The 11,611-nt window shown below is 40.7% G+C and overlaps 1 protein-coding gene across 2 annotated transcripts in view; it reads right to left on the minus strand.

The window, feature by feature from the left end:
• Positions 1-2,381, minus strand: part of DET1 (DET1 partner of COP1 E3 ubiquitin ligase) — a 34,285-nt gene extending 31,904 nt beyond the window's left edge. For both annotated transcript variants that reach the window (XM_072402710.1, XM_072402709.1), the window contains exon 1: positions 2,296-2,381. The gene's annotated coding sequence lies outside the window, so the exon portion shown is untranslated. The remainder of the gene's footprint in view (positions 1-2,295) is intronic.
• Between the last annotated feature and the right edge of the window lie 9,230 nt (positions 2,382-11,611).

Here is an 11,611-nt window from a genome sequence, read left to right on the forward strand (position 1 = left end):
GACAAAATAATGGTGGCTTTCCTTTAACCCTTTCCTTGCCAGCACTGGTATTATTATACAATATTTATATAGCACCAACATATTAGGGAGCGCTGTAAATTAAATAGGGGTTTCAAGTGACAGACAGATACAGACAGTGACACAGAGAAGAGGGGCCTGCCCAATGAGCTTACAATCTAACAGGTGGGGAAGCAGCATAAAATAGGAGGGGGGATATGAAATGGTATGTAGTGAGGGATTAAGAGACAGAAGAAGATGAGCAGATGAGATGGGCTCTTTTAAATATGCAGAAAGTTGGAGCAAGCCAAATATGAAGAAGACAAGCCAGGCCAGCTCTAGAAAAGTCTTGGAGCCGTGTGTGTGACGAGGTTATGAATGAGGAAGTCATTAGTAGGTTGCGAAAGCAGGGATTGCAAAACTGTTATTGCTAAGCAAGAAGTTTGCAAAGTGCCAGGTAAGTAACCCTGACATTTTCTGCAACTCTATGGTTACTTCAGGTGCACAAAATTCTGCTTTTTAATAAATGTACCTCTGCAAAACATATTTTATACAGATCCTGACCACCCCAAGTGCAGGCTTTGTTTGCAGCAATACTACAGATGCATTTTACATATGATTGAATGGAGACGATAGGTCTGACCGGTCTCTCTTGGAGCAATTGCACTGTGGAGAATTCCTGGCACTAAACTGGGTGGGTAGCAATGCGGCACAGAGGATCAATATAGATCCCTGACTCCATCAAGTAGACCTGACCCCCACCAACATGGGATGGATAGGACCACCTACATTACTTTCTGGGGGGAGAGGCTAAAGTTATGATGGCTCTAAAGCCATCTGATAACGGTATGGATCTCCAAGAGACATAAGCTTAGTGAATTTTATCACGTAGAGAACTTATGCCAATGTGGTGGTATAATAAAATGTTCACGCAGTGTAAGATTGGGTGAGGTACACAGAAGAAAACCGAAGATGGCGGTGCCGGGACGAAGAAGAATTCCATGACGGTGTGGGACCCGATCAAAGAGGAATCTGCTGGATTAAAAGTAAGTGTGATTTTTTTTTTTTTCACTAAAAAAACATTGCAGGGAGGACAAGCGGGAGGAAAGCACCCTACATAGGAAATGGCAGCAGTCACCCCAGTGTGTTTGTGCAGCAGATTGTTCAATGACAGTGTTCAACCAAGAAATTTTTTTAAGCTGGCTGGGAAGAAATTTTAGGCGGGTGTCAGCTCCTGTATTGTGACCTATCTCATCCGCAGGCTTGTCCAAAAGAGCATAGGAATAATGCGAATCCATTGCACAGGGGCAGAGTTGCAACATCACTGCCAGCCCATTATTGGCTGTGATTTAGGCAAGGAGAAGGCAGAGTTTTCATTGCTGGCGCTGAGCAAACTGAGAACTAAACTGACATAAGGTGTAAGCACACAGCATATACCTGCACACAACTGCAAGTGCTGCTGGAAGAATTTGCCCCTCAGTTCCATTTTAAAGCAAACCTGTAACCCCATCCTCTAGTGTAACAGGGATTGGCTCAGAACTGTTACATGGGGGGCAATTCTCATCACTTCCAAGTAGGGGTATGAGACTCACCCCCATCCTCTAGCAAGGATTGGCCCAGAAAAGTCACATGGGCCCCGAATCTTCCAGGTAGGGGTAGGAGACTCACTACCTTCTCTTATGTCACAGAGATTGGCCCAAAAAAGTCACATGGACCTCAAAACTTCCAGGTAGGGGTAGGAGACTCACTACCATCCCTTATGTCACAGGGATTGGCCCAGCTCCATCACATGGGAGCCAGTCTTCAGCACTTCCAGGTATGGAGTATACTGGCCCAGCACTGTCATACAATGAAAATAACCAGTCCTTCCAGGTAAGGGGATTGTCTCAGGGCTGTCACATGGGGGCCAATACACATGACTTCCCCCTAAAGAGTACATGACAGGGATTGGCCCAGGGCAGTCACATGGGAGCCAATCATCAGCCCTGTGTATGTTTGTACTAGAATAACTCTGAGCTTATACAGGTCCTCTTTACAGAGACAAAGGCCAGACTCTCTTCACAAAGAACATGAATAAAGTAAAAAGTAAACCTGCATTTTTCTCTGCCATCAGACTAGGGGTAACTTCCTGTCATGGTGACCCCAGTATCACTCATTGCTGTATTCTAGCACTGGGTGTCCCTATACAGCTGTATGTGGGAAGGCAGAACACACACACACTGGCATGTGACAAAAAAACAGACAACCCCTTGTACACAGACACACATGAGCAGCTAGCTAAGACACGGAGCGACTTACATGTCTCCGCCGGTAATGTGCTTTTCCTGTAGGAGCCCTCGGGACACCGGCAACTCTCTATCTCCGCACCGCGCATGCGTAATGACCTTTCATGATGCCAAACAAACGAACTTTCCTGATTGGTTCGTGAAGTTGATTTCCGGCGCATGCGCGTTGTGTACATCCGTATGAACTTAGGTGAGCCGCCGACCGGTCTTTCTGCGCGTGCGCGGTTTTTGTTAGAAGATTGTCTTAAAATTACAGAGTTGTGTGTATGAGGCTGCTCGGCTGCAAATGGGAGCCTCGTCAGGACTATGTTTAAATATTTATTATAAAAAAAAAATAAAAAAAAATTCCTTTGCAGTGGGGCTACCCCTGCATTTCAAATGTGGGGGGAGAATGTATCAAAAAGCAGTGTTTATTTACCTTTTTGCCCTTTTCCTTACTTCATTACAGGTTCTTCACATCCTAAGGCCCTGGTATCACCTCAACAGTGCAGAACACTATGAGGTCGCCAAGCGTCGCAAAAGTGCTTCAAGTCGCCAACCGGTGGTCCTAGAGAAAATTTTAGGGTTGCTCAAAAAAATTTTCAATTTTTATGTTTTAATATTACTAAAACAAAAATAATATTTTAATAAATTCTTCTGAATAACAATTTTCGCCTTTATATTGCACTAAATTCACAAACTGTACTAGAAAAACAAGGGAGGCGCAGCGTGAGGTCAGTGTAGTATTAAGTTGTATGAGGCAACCATTGCCGAGCCGTACGCTTCAGTATTGTTTCCACCATTACAACAGTCACCCCGCTCCGCCAATACAGATTCTCATCCGATTGTTTTATTTTATTTGTTTATTTCTCAGATGCCTTTTTAGGTAAGTATGACCCTAACTGTGTATTTTCTTTACTGTTATATTTAATGGCATCAAATAGTTTGACTTTGATAACTATCATTTCTTGTTTGGTCTTAAGCTGCATACACACGTGCAATTATTGTTGCTGGAAAGGATCTTTCACGATCCTTTCCAACAACTAAGGATTGCACAATGCATGAACAAGTGTTGTACATACAGCACCGTTCTGCTGTATGGAGAGGGGAGGGGGAGAGCGATGGAGCGGCACCCTGCTGAGCGCTGTCCCCCTTCCCTTGCATTAGGATCGTTCGTCGTCGTTTGTGGATCCGCCAGGACGGTCATTTGGATGATGGACGACAGGCGCTGTACACGCCAGATTCTCATCCGATATCAGCCCTGAGCCGAATATTGGGCGAGAACCATTGGACTTGTGTACGTAGCTTTAGATTCGAATGGAAAAATACCAAAATGAATAAGAAAAAGCAAATAATTTGCAATTCTTTAGTAATACCAAAGATAATGCAACTAATGATAATAGTAACAACAACAGTAATACTTCACTTTAAGAGGAACTTAACTGAAAACTGAAAAAAATCCACTTACTTTCAATCCCGCAGGGCAGTCTGATCCATCCGGGGGTGTCCTGCATCGGGTCCCACGTTGTCCCGGAGCCAGTGCTCCGGCGCCACCATCTTCTCTTCTTCCGGTTTCTCCATTCCACGTCACCCGACCCAGGCGTGGGATCGGGTGATGTAGAATGGAAAAAAAACTTGCCGATCTCACTGCACATGCGTGAGATCTCAAAATTTTTTTGTTTCTGCAAAAACCTTTCTTATTCATTCTCGATCGCCTAGGCTTCCCTTTTATGTAAAGTGAACTTTATGAGTTTAGGTACGCTTTAACTGTGAGCTAATCAATGAATCAGAGCCTCCACAGTCATTGTCAGGCACTATAAGGAATACCATTATTTTACAAATGTATTCTTTAAAATAAATTCATATTAATGGTCCACGGAATTTAAAATTATGAATTAGAGGCCCGTAAGGTCCGAAAGGTTGGCGACCACTGCCTTAGTGCATTGGGCTGCGCATTCAAATTCAGCGACATTGCAAGGCATGATACATGCGTCCGCTCACGTTACTGCAATACAAAGATCTAAGGGCCGGTCACACCCGGCTGAAATGTATGTAATGCGTGTTACATGGAAGTGCATGGTGTCCTGTGTTAACATAATTTGCATTAGAGCATTACATTTATTTACAGGCTACTCAATGCAATAATAAATGGACCCACACTTTATTTGTCAGCATATCACCGTGAGCATTAGCTGTGTCTCGAATGAGAAGGCGCATTGGGGAGCTATAAATAAATGACACCAATGCGTGTAATGCACATTTCTGCAATGCAATTGTATGAATGGATCCCTGAAATGGCAATCCAGTAAAATAAATAAATAATGACACTTACCTTTACAAGCCGTGGATGCTTCTGCAATCACACTCCAGCCAGTACCACGCTGTCCTTTCTAGTTCAGCATGGGTTGGACACTGGATGCTTCCATTTTTTTTCGGGATCTTCTTCCTACATCACCTGATCTCGCACCATGCAAATGCAAGAATGGATGTTGCGTCTTCCTGCAAATAAAAAGTAGAGGAAAGCCCCTTTCTGCACATACCCAAGATCAGAAGGAGCAGCACGGCATCCTGGGATATGTGACGGATGTATCCCACAAGGCTCTGGGCTTCCAATTCAGTCTTTACTGCCATGGAGGAAAATGCAGAAGGGCAGGATGATGTAAAAAAAAATATTTAGAAAAACACTATTTTTTGGTATGTAAAAGGGTTATCCACCCTTTTATATATATATAAACATTAGTGACAGGTCCACGTTAAGCCCCATACAGCATGGTGGCTCAGTGGTTAGCACTCTGACCTTTGCAGCGCTAGGTCCCAGGTTCCAGTCTCGGCCAGGACACTATCTGCATGGAGTTTGCAGGTTCTCCTCATGTTTGCGTGGGTTTTCCCCCACATTCCAAAAACATTCAGTTAGATTAAATGGCTTCGCCCAAATTGACCTTGTGGTGATAACATTTGGCTATGGTAGGGATGTTAGATTGTGAGCTCCTTTGAGGGACAGTTAGTGGCATGACTATGGACTTTGTAAAGCACTGCGTAATTTGTCGGCACTATATAAATACTGTGTAATAATAATAATTTCTGTCTCTGAAAAGAATCTTTTGTCATCGTTTCTAGTGAGAGATGAATGAACGAGCACCCTCAGGAGGCATGATGCTTGGGAAGAAGGGCATAAGGGCTTTATTAGGGAGCAGCCCTGCAGGAGGCACAGATCATCCTGGGGACTGATGGGGAGGGAGCAGAAAGACATCAGAACATGAAGGCTTTGGCAGCAGTTTTTCTGCAGACAGTCTGACCCGTGTGGCCAGGTGGAGGGCCCTCAGTCACATGTTCCTTCCATCAATTCACATTTGCACAACTTATATTCCAAATATTTTATGGTTAAAGCGAGGCTCAGACTATAATTGGGCCTACCAAGCGCTTTCAGTTTTACTAGATGAAGGGGTGTACTCTAAATACGAGGCTTGTTAAGCTTTAGTAATGTGTGTGTTCCACACCCGCAGAATGAAAAAGGTTTTCTATGTTTTCCTTTTTTACATATGGGGCCTACCAACACATGTTGTTTAAAATTTCCCTGGAAAAAGGTAGCGAAAAGAAGGCGGTTGGGTGTTTGAGGTTGGCGATGAGGTTTTTGTATTGGTAAAGGGAATTTTACCCTATTTGCCCACCCAAAATACATCTGTAAGTGTATTTAGTTAGGTATTATGTGCAACAACTTTTAATGCATTTCTGCTATAGGTAAATTGAAATAGTTTGTTCATTAGGATGGTAGCTCCTCTGATATCTTTGTAGTTCAATTAGTCTTTATTGAAGGGTATTTTTAACATTTTTACAAAAAAAAAAAAAAAATAGAAACAAAGATGGAAGGTACATCTTAAACAGTATATATTTATAATATTGTGCAGGTGTAACTTGGGGGACAATAAAACAGGTAAGAAAAAAAGCAGGGAAGCAAGAATGTTGAGATAAAACAGTAAGGGATAAGGGTGGAAAGAGGTAGATAAAAGTCCCATGTACTCTTTAGACAGCACGTATATGTTAGTAATACTGGAAAGTTAACAGCTGATACTCATTCACATACTAAAAGGTTTTTTGTCAGGTATTAGGATTTTCAGATGTGCAGATAAAATCATTTTTTAATATAATCTTTCAAGAAGATTTTAACATGTTATCCCCACAAAATGCAATTTTGAAAATAAACCTCATTTTAAAAATCAAGGTCTACTTCATGTACAGACTTTTACCTGGGTCAACACGCCCTGCTTGTCCCTGTGGTCTGCTCCACACAAATAATAGCTGCTTTTCCTACTGATTATACACCTCTGTGGGCTGGAATAAACAGCATTATAATTTATTGCAAAGACAAAAATTCATTTTGACCACATTCTAACCAGCATTGCGGACTGACTCTCTTCAAGAAATTATTAAATACTAAGTAAATAATAAACATTAAATAAATATTTGATTTTTCTCCTTGGCCTAGTAAATTACCATCATTACCACTGCAATATGCCCCCCTGCAGTGAGAATTTTTTTAAAGCCAAACTAAAGCCAAAATTGAACAATGCAAAAAACCATATTGATATGTGTAAATTATAAGTCTCACCTTTGGAACTGTTTATAAAATTTCAAAACCTATTGTACAATTTTGCCAGTTTGTAGCTGACCTCTTGTGCGTTTCATGTTTAGTGACTTGGTTTCTACTTTAATGTAAATGATGCTGGGAAATGTAATCTAGTGTGTATTATCTTTCCCAGGGGTTACACAAGGTCATATAAGTTTTACAGTTCTACTCTCTGAATTCAAAAGAAATGAGATGTATTGCAGTGTTCAAGCACATTTGGTATGACATATTTGGTATTGACATAAAAAAGGTTTTCTTTCCATCCCTTGGTTTACATTCACTGTATTCACTTATCAACCTGAATGCTATTAGAATTTGCCTTGTTTAGTTTTATTTGGGCCTTACACTTGGAGCTGAGAAGTAGGAATGTTTTTACAAGGGGGTGCTGAGAAGTTCCTGGCTTTGCCCCCTCCCAGGTGAAACAGAAAAATGAGTGTGGGGGCATATGACAGCGTAATATCTTAGTATGTAACTGTGCAAATATCAGGTCTTTGTGATCCTTAAAAATGTTTTTTTCTTTTAGTGAGAAGCTGTGATGGCCGAGGCACAAGCAAGTTTCAAGGTCGTTGGAGTTACAGGCCGTCATTAATTTTTTGTTTCTCCAGAGAAGGGAAGGACGCTTCTCCCCCAGTGTTTGTGACATCTCAGTGTGAATGTCCTTTGCCGACTTTCCCTGGAGAAACAAAAACTTTATGACGGCCCGTAACTCCAACAATGTGAAACTTGCTTGTGCCTCTGCCATCACAGCTTCTTACTAAAAGAAAAAACATTTTTAAGGATCACAAAGACCTGATATTTGCACAGTTACATACTAAGATATTAGGCTGTCATATCCCCCCAACACTTATTTTTCTATTTTATCTCGAAGGGGGCAAAGCCAGGAACTTCTCAGCACCCCCTCGTACACCCACTGCCAACCAGATTAGTCTAGTGCAGCCTTTATGGACATTTTTAACATGGTGAACCCTTGAAATAACTTTCAGATCTTAGGGATCCTCTGCTATAATTACTATATCCACAGCTCACAGTATATTAGTGTGGTGGTTAATGGAAAGAATGTCACCCCTACAGATCTAACAGAACCATAGGGTTCCACTGAACCTGGTAGAGAAACACTGCTTTAGAGGTATTGTCTAAATAACTTTTGCAGATGCTGTTAAATTTGGTCTTGGCAGCTAAGGTTCATTATAGACTTGCTGTTGACCGCAGCTTTGTGCACCTAAATGTGCTGTGGTTTCTGGAAGCAATATGTCGCTTCTGGCCATAAGGTTGCTTTTCTTTCTCTGGTGGAAGAACCACACCACAACCACACGAGCAAGGGCAATGCAAGCAAACACATTACCTGTTAACCACCTGAGCGTTACACTGATTTCTAGATTTCTGTTCCAAAAGCGTCACAGGTTTTCATGAAATTTTTTTTTTTAAATTGTAGACCTGTAACTTACAGAAATATGTCCGAATAGGGTTCTAGTAGATATCATGAATAAGGAGCTTGAATTTGATTCTAAGGTGAAATGGAAGCCAATGAAGAGAACTACAATGAGAGGCAGCAGAAGAGGAGCGGTGAGAAGGATGGATAAGTCTGGCTGCAGCATTCATAATGGATTGTAGAGGAGAGAGCCGGGTTAGTGGAATACCAGAGAGGAGGAGGTTACAGTAGTCCAGACGTGAGATGATAAGAGTGTGTACAAGGAGTTTGGTGGTCTTTGGGGACAGGTAGGGGTGACAGGACCTGTTCTGAATATGAGGGAGTAAATGAGAGGGCAGAATCAAAATTGAAATCCATAAAAGGTTAGGTGGGGTGTTGTCTAGGTTAAAATTAGTGATAAGTGAATTCAAAATAATATATCACAGCTTTGATTACTTATAATACAAATGGCATTTTAAAAGAATATACTCATAATTCTGCTGCAATTTTGGACATTATTATCATCACCAACAGTGAGCTTTCAATGTGTTTAGATTTCCACCAAAACCATATTACCAGAATGTTGGTGATTGCAGCAAAACATTTTGTCTTAAACTCCCCGCTTTGTTCAACAAGAATCCCGGTCTGATTGCTCTGATGGTAGAAGAAACAGAGAGGGCTACTTGGGTACAATGTCATCTTCAATCAGTTCATTAGTTACAGGCATCCAATAGCAATTCCTTATGTAGTGCCATTAATTTTTAAAAAAAAGTGCATCTTGTGATATTCCCAGGTGGGAAATATGAAGCTGCAATGACACAAACGTAATGATCAGCCTTGGTTATTCTTAGTTTTTACAATTTTGAAAGCTGTCAATGAACGGCACCATTAAAAGCACGGTTGTATTTCTGTGTTTATAGGCTCCAAAGAAGTGCACATCTAACTGGAAAAGGGAAAATATTGCCAGTTTGTTCATGAGCATATTCATCAATTCTTAGAACAGGCAATGGTGAAATACATATATTAAATACATTCAGGGATAATTCTCAGGTTACTCAACTTAACCGTCTTTGAACACAGCAGGATATAAATATGGAACGATAAATTGCTGGAAATACATGCAGAAAGAATACGTTTGACTAGGAACTTGGATTCACCTTTGTTTTTTATGAATGCATCGTGTTACATGTCTGTTTTAACCACTTTCATATTTACAGCAGAATGGATTTCAGAGTATGTGTCTTCCTGTATCCTCAACATACCTTGTCATTTATGTATTATTAGTTAGATTAGGTATAATATGTTCTATTTATTGCTATCTGTAAGAATGAAATTAAAAAAAAAAAAAAAACAGTACGAACAGTTACACTTTATATAACATGGCATTTATTAGATGCTGTAATCTGAAAATAGGATAATCATATAATAGGAGCTATTAAAAAACTATTAGTTTTCCATTTTGAAGCTTATTTTTGACTGTTATCTTGACACCCACGTAATAGGGCAGAAAACAAGGCTGGTAACAGCTGTGAAAATAAAGAGGTCATGTCTTGAAAAGAAATGTAAATTTATAGGAAGCTTGTTCTTGTTGTAATGTTAGCTGAAATGACACAATGTAATATTGTCTACGCTACATAAATCTGTGCCTTTCTGCTACCTAATACAAAAGGAATGTCATAGCCTTTCAGGAAAAAAATAAATAAGCAAAGATAAAAGTATTTTATTGCATACATTTTTTGCATGACAATATGAAAAAAAGGACATAAAGGCATGCAGGACATTTTACATGATTCTAGCTTGTTGGTATGACATTTAGCAATGTTAAATGATCAGCATGGTTGGCTCAGTATGTTCTCCCGTATTTGCATGGGTTTTCTTCTGGGCACTCCTTACATATCCTAAATACAAAAAAAAAAAAAAAAAAGCAAAACATTTAGGTAGGCTAATTAGCTTCCCTTCAAAGTTAATGACATACGACTATGGTAGGGACATTAGATTGTGAGCCCCCTTTGAGGGAGAGCTAGTGATATAACTATTGGCTTTGTAAAGAACTGTGCCAAATGCCTGTGCTATATAATGCAAATGAATAATAATAATAATGTTTCATGTACATGGTGAAGGTGTAAGGCCCTGGTCCAGCAACAGTACTCGCCATTCACCAGTCGCCCAATCTAACACCGCTCTCTTCACCTATAGTAAGCCCCGCTCTGCCTCGGGAGACTGGTTGCATTACCCAGCACACGGTTGCCCCAAGGACTTGGTGCCTGGTGAAGGGCTGGCAAAGGTTCAGGAGCCCACAGATAAAGCATTTCCAAGATACCAACAGAGACAAGTCCAGAATACAGAGTAGAGGTCATACACAGAATATCCGTCCACCAAACGAAGTACACAAGGGCAAGACACAAGCAGGGGTCGGGGTCACAGGGAAAAGGTCGGTCCAGGCTGAATATAAACGATAGGTCAGGAACAGGCAAAGGTCAGCAACAGTAAATAACACAAAACTCACACCAACACAGATTAGCTCAGCTAAATGCTAAGACAGGCACTGGTGACTGTGAGCAGAACGGCTAAAAAAAGTCCCAGCAGTCAATGGCAGTGCAGGATAGTCAGGAACTAATCTGCCTCCAAAATGCCCTTCAGCTGTGCACAGCCTCAGAGTATGTACTGGGGATGCCGAAAAAATACATCAGGCTGCACTGCTAAAGGGAAGCAAAGGCTGCAGCTATTTCTTTATTCTCTTTGCTCCTGCAAATGACAATGCTGGGCAAAATAGGCAGTGTGGGATACTGTGGTGGCACACAATTAAACAAAAAGCAACAAAAGCTGGGCATTTTGTATTACTTCAATATATTTTACTCTCCTTATTTCTCTGTCTGTGCTCCTGTACCTTTTCACTTTATTGATACTCTCTGGTGACATCTCTAATAATAATAATAATAATAATAATAATATTTTCTTGGTTATTAGCATTTGGTGGTAATTGGGTTTAAGGATTCTTCTTGAATCCTGCGATGCCTTATCATATCTCCAGCTGAAGTCAACATTTAAAAATCCTGTGTCTCTACTCTGTATTTATAATTTATACTGGACCTGCGCCATAAAATATCACATTAACACGGGAAACACACATTAAAGCAGAACATATGTGTAAAACCCACTGCATGTTTTTTTATAAGCATTATTGTTGATACGAAGCCAGAAATACCTATTAAGTGAAAATTACTCATCTTAACGACAGCAAGGAGATACAGGAGACCTTGAAAGAGACACAATTCAACATCTGTCACAAATGGAGGATGCGCTTTATTCAGTAAATGG

Source organism: Pyxicephalus adspersus, chromosome 2 (assembly GCF_032062135.1).
Source record: "Pyxicephalus adspersus chromosome 2, UCB_Pads_2.0, whole genome shotgun sequence".
NCBI lineage: Eukaryota > Metazoa > Chordata > Amphibia > Anura > Pyxicephalidae > Pyxicephalus > Pyxicephalus adspersus.